This window comes from Rutidosis leptorrhynchoides, chromosome 8 (assembly GCF_046630445.1).
Source record: "Rutidosis leptorrhynchoides isolate AG116_Rl617_1_P2 chromosome 8, CSIRO_AGI_Rlap_v1, whole genome shotgun sequence".
Taxonomy (NCBI): Eukaryota; Viridiplantae; Streptophyta; class Magnoliopsida; order Asterales; family Asteraceae; genus Rutidosis; species Rutidosis leptorrhynchoides.
In genome coordinates, this window is record NC_092340.1 from 115,435,833 (window position 1) to 115,442,039 (window position 6,207).

The window sequence follows — 6,207 nt, forward strand, 5'->3', positions numbered from 1 at the left end:
CTTTTCTTCAGTTTGTACTTTCTCGACGTGTGCTAGAACAGCATCGCAACCTTTTCTTATTAGTTTTTGTGCCTTCAAATTACTAATAAGATGTAGCTTCGTGTTGCCCTTTTCTCCGTACACCATTAAGGGTTCTCCTTCTTCTCGTACAATGCGAATTGCATTTTTGTAACATACGATCTCTGCTTTCATCTCCTTCAGCCAGTCCATGCCAACTATTACATCAAAACTTCCTAACTCTACTGGTACCAAATCAATCTTAAATATTTCGCTACCCAGTTTAATTTCTCGATTCCGGCATATATAATCTGCTGAAATTAATTTACCGTTTGCTAATTCGAGTAAAAATTTACTATCCAATGGCGTCAATGGACAACTTAATTTAGCACAAAAATCTCTACTCATATAGCTTCTATCCGCACCCGAATCAAATAAAACGTAAGCAGATTTATTGTCAATAAGAAATGTACCTGTGACGACCCCGTCAAAACACTTAACGGATCCGTCAGTTGGTCCCATAGCTTGATCGGACTTAAATGATTTAAATAAACAAAGTTGCATTCTTTTATTTCAAATGTTTCCCAAAAAGGAAACAAACCAAAATATGTAGTTTCAAAACAACCAACCATAGTAATAAACCAAAAGTTGACACAAAACCTTGCCAACAAACCCACAAGTTTAAATTATCCAAAAATAGAATGCAAGCTTAAGTTTCATAAATTGTTTCATAAAATCTGCCCAAATGCATGCAGACTCTTCTAAACACAGCGTAAGCATCTCAAAACTCATGTACCTGTGAAAACATGCAAGTAAACTGTCAACACAAAGGTTGAGTGAATTATAGGTTTAAATAATAAGTAAGCTTTAGACCACAAGATTTAAAAAAAATGTTAGAAAACATTAAACATTATTCCATTAACAATGAGCCACCTGGTAACCACTTAACCCTTTATTTACCCTTGCCAAACACAATAAAAATATACACTTGGACAGTGTATCTACAACAAATTACGAAGTACTAAACATTCCGATTATAAATTGCTAGCGAGACTAGCTCGAAATGGGGTTGTCAAACCCGATAGATCTATCCATAGGATTCGCGTTCACCGGTAGAAACCAATGATTACAGTTACCAGACTAGGGAATATTTTTGTCCAACTCACAATGAATAATTTAAATTTAACTGTTACTTGTGTCTAAACGTAAATAAAAATGCATGTAATCACATCCCAAAAATATACTTTGAAAAGTATGTAAAAACGGGACTATAACTCACCTTAAAAGCAACTGAAGAAACCACACAAACAAGCGAACAGCAAATAGAGTAAAGTGATCAGGAACGATCACAACGCCGACCTATAAATAAAGCAGGTCGATATAAATAACTAACTTAGGTCAAGTCTTAGTATGATAGCTATTGTACATGTTGCAAGTAGACATAGAACAATACTGGGCAAGCATCGGTTTGACTGGAACAGCGTACGGACACATACTTTCTATTTATAGAAAGTTTCTATTTTTAGCAGGTTTCCATTTTTGGAAAGTTTCTATTTTAGGAAAGTTTCTATTTTTGGAAAGTTTCTATTTTTGGAAAGTTTCTATTTTTGAAAAGTTTTTAAGTTTGGAAAGTTTCCTTATTTAGAAAGTCAACAAAAGTCAACTGAAAGTCAAAGTCAACTCAAAAGTCAACCTTGGTCAAACATAGTCAACATTAATTTGAAAAGTGTAAATTAGAATAATAACATAAGTTATAATGTTTATTAAAGTTAAAAGTGTATAATTAAGTCATAACATAAGTTTAATTAAATAAAATGAATTATTAAAGTTAATATAAGTTGAAGTGATATAATTAATATATCATAAGTATTTAATTAATTATTTAAATATTAATCATAATATAAGTATTATTAATTAATAATAAATTTTTAAATCATATCATAAGTATTATTAATTAATAATGAATTATTAACTATATCATAAGTTTCTAATTATAATTATTAAATCATAAGTATTTAATAATTAAATCATAATTAAATAATAATTAAGTCTTATAATAATTAAATAATTATTTAATATTTATTATAAGTCTTATAATAATATTCTCATAAAATAAATTTAATACTTATCATAAGTATTTTCCAATAATAATAAAAGTATTATTAATCGTAAGTTAAATTAAAATGTTAATTAAATCATAAATAATAATTAATGATATAATAAATATTTATATCATAAGTCTTAAATAATAATAATTACTTCTTTTATCATAAGTAATTAATTAATAATGAAATTCATTATTTTTATCATAAGTTTTAGAATTAATCATAAGTTTTAATTCAAAAGTTCATCGGGTCGTATCTTGAGCCCCGGGTGTCGATTTCTGGCGAGCCTTATATGCATCTCCGCCTATTCAAACCACCCGACACAATGGTGCACTCAAGAACACACCAGAAACAGTCCACAAGTCATGGTAATCAGCCATGACACCACTTGGACCTTCAATTTTCTCAAAACCGTGTTTTAGTCATAACGGGTGAACCGTGGCTCGGATTTAGGTGACCCGAACATGAAAGTTCGTCCCACCATCAGTCCTAACACACTAAAACACTCTAAAGACTCCAAGGAAAGTTACAAAGTTGGACCAAACCTGGTTCATGTCAATATCACAATTCAATCTTTACAAAATACTAATTCGATCATAACAAGGGCTCCGGGAATCGAAACGACATGAATCCGGAGTCTAAAATTAATGTCTTGATGAGAGGAACTCATCTAAATAGTTTATTTTAACATTTATATCAGTCACAAACTCAGAATACACGAATTAGCTGCTGTCCAGAATTTTACAAACCGAAAACATGTGATTTTGAGTACATCTATGCATACAAACACCATTACAATAATCCACAAACCTCATACTACTAAATAATCATCAAAATACAGAAAATAAATGAAAAATTGAAAGTTCTAGGGTTAGGGTTTATACCCTAATCGAGAAACAATCTATGTAATCGCGTAGAACACGAAGAGAGGAACGCGTTTATACTAATTACTCCTTGATCCAAGCTATAATTTTAGATGATGATGATGATGAAGGTTGGTGGTGGTGTCGCCCAAAAAAAAAGAAAAAGAGAGGAGGAGAGCACAAAATTAGGTTTAGATGGAAAATAAGGAATAAAAAATAAATGAGAGAAAAATTGAAAACAAAAGGGGATGGGTGGGTCCCACTTGGCCCATCTCACTTAAATGTTATTTCCTGATGGCCCGAAAGCCCGAACGAGTCCCGAAACGCGAAAACGCACTTACGCGATTAAAAATTCGGAAAGATAACAAACGCGCGACGAAAAATAAATATAAATACACTATATAATAATATGATCTTAAAATATCATATTTAAAATATTTAGGATTTAAATGTCCCAAAAACTCGACCGTTGGTTTGAAAACCAAAAAGATTCGCCGGATGGAAATCCGCGAGACGTAGAAACGTATAAATTTAAAATATGAATACAAATATTCACATAACACATAATAATATATATATATATATATATTATTACAAAAATAATAATATAGGTCATAGAAATGACGTGGCACACTAACAGTTAACGGCCGTTAAATAATTAACCGAAAAAGATAACGGAAAAAGTAGGGTCGTGACAGTACCTTCCCGTTACGGAAATTTCGTCCCGAAATTTAAGCAGGCGCAGGGGTTGACTCGGCATTTGAGAACAAATGCGGGTATTTCTGCTTCATCTGGTCTTCACGCTCCCAAGTGAACTCGGGACCGCGTCTAGCATTCCATCTGACCCGAACAATAGGAATTCTGCTCTGTTTAAGAGTCTTAACCTCTCGGTCCATGATTTCAACAGGCTCCTCAATAAAATGCAATTGCTTATCAACTTGAAGTTCCTCCAAAGGAATAGTCTGATCAAATTCAGCCAAGCACTTCTTTAAATTCGAAATATGGAAAACATCGTGAACAGCACTGAGTTCTTATAGCAATTTCAAACGATAAGCCACCGGTCCAACTCTTTCAATGATATCAAAAGGTCCCACAAAACGAGGACTTAACTTTCCCCTTTTACCAAAACGGATTACGCCCTTCCAAGGCGAAACCTTTAACATAACACGATCACCAACTTGAAATTCAACATCTTTCCTTCCCTTATCGGCATAACTCTTTTGCCGACTTCTAGCAGTTCTCAACCTTTCTTTAATTTGTACAATCTTCTCAGTAGTCTCGTGAATAATCTCTGGACCTGTAAGTTGAGCATCCCCAACCTCATTCCAACAAATAGGAGACCTACATTTCCTACCGTACAAAGCTTCAACGGTGCGGCTTTAATACTTGCGTGGTAACTGTTGTTATAAGAAAACTTAGCTAGCGGCAAATATTTATCCCACCCATTTCCAAAATCGATGACGCACGCTCGCAACATATCTTCTAATGTCTGAATGGTCCTTTCACTTTGACCATCCGTTTGAGGATGATAAGCGGTGCTCATATCCAACCTAGTACCCAAAGCTTCCTGTAAAGATCGCCAAAACCTCGACACAAATCGACTGTCTCAGTCAGAAATAATGGACACGGGAACACCATGCCTAGAAACAATCTCTTTCAAATACAAATGGGTGAGTTTCTCCATCGAATCCGTTTCCCTAATCGGCAAAAAGTGAGCTGACTTAGTGAGTTGATCTACAATCACCCAAATCGCATCATAGCCACCCGAAACTCTTGGTAACTTAGTAATAAAATCCATAGTGATACCTTCCCACTTCCACTCGGGAATTTTTGGTTGCACCAAAAGTCCAGACGGTTTTTGATATTCAGCTTTGACCTTAGCATAGGTCAAACACTTAGTCACATACTTAGCTACATCACCTTTTAAATTATGCCACCAATACAGCTCCTTAAGATCCTGATACATCTTTCCTGAACCAGGATGAATAGAGTATCTAGACTTATGAGCCTCGTCCAAAACAAGTTGTCGAAGACCTCCAAATTTCGAAACCCATAAATGTCCCGCAAAATACCTAGTACCATCAGCTCGTACTTCAAACTTCTTAGCTACCTTTTCTACATTCTCCTTCATGAAATTCTCCTCCTTTAAGGCTTCTTGTTGTGCCTCAAGAATCTGCCTAACGAGGTTTGATCTAACTGTCATATTCAAGGCCCTAACCCTACGAGGTTCAGTCCTTTCTTTACGACTCAATGCATCAGCCACAACATTGGCCTTACCCGGGTGATACAAAAGGTTACAATTATAATCATTCAACATCTCAATCCATCTTCGTTGTCTCATGTTCAACTGTTTCTGATCGAGGATATGTTGAAGACTCTTGTGATCGGTGTACACAGTACTCTTAACACCATAAAGATAGTGTCTCCAGATTTTAAGCGCAAAAACAACAGCCCCCAACTCCAAATCATGAGTTGTATAGTTCTGTTCATGAATCTTCAACTGTCGTGACGCATATGCAATAACCTTCTTTCGTTGCATCAAAACGTAACCATAGCCTTGTCGCGATGCATCACAATAAACAACAAAATCGTCATTACCCTCCGGTAGTGACATAATCGGAGCGGTAGTCAACTTCTTCTTCAAAATCTGAAAAGCATTCTCTTGTTCATCCTTCCACTCATACTTCTTCCCCTTATGCGTTAAAGCAGTCAGAGGTTTCGCAATACCTCCTGAATAAACCTTCGATAGTAACCTGCCAACCCTAAGAACTGACGAATCTGAGTAGGAGTTTTCGGGGTTTCCCACTTTTCAATCGCCTCAATTTTAGCAGGATCAACTTGTATTCCCTGTTTATTAACAATATGACCAAGGAACTGAACTTCTCTTAACCAAAAATCACACTTAGAGAACTTAGCGTACAACTCTTCTTTCTTTAACAAATCAAGCACTAACCTCAAGTGTTCTTCGTGCTCTTCATCACTCTTAGAATAGATAAGGATGTCGTCGATGAAAACAATAACGAACTTGTCCAGATAGGGTCTACACACACGGTTCATGAGGTCCATGAACACAGCAGGTGCATTTGTCAATCCGAACAGCATAACAAGAAATTCAAAGTGAGCGTAACGGGTGCGAAAAGCAGTTTTTGAAACATCAGATTCTTTAACACGCAACTGATGATAGCCAGAACGAAGATCAATTTTTGAATAAACAGAAGAACCCTGAAGCTGATCGAACAGAT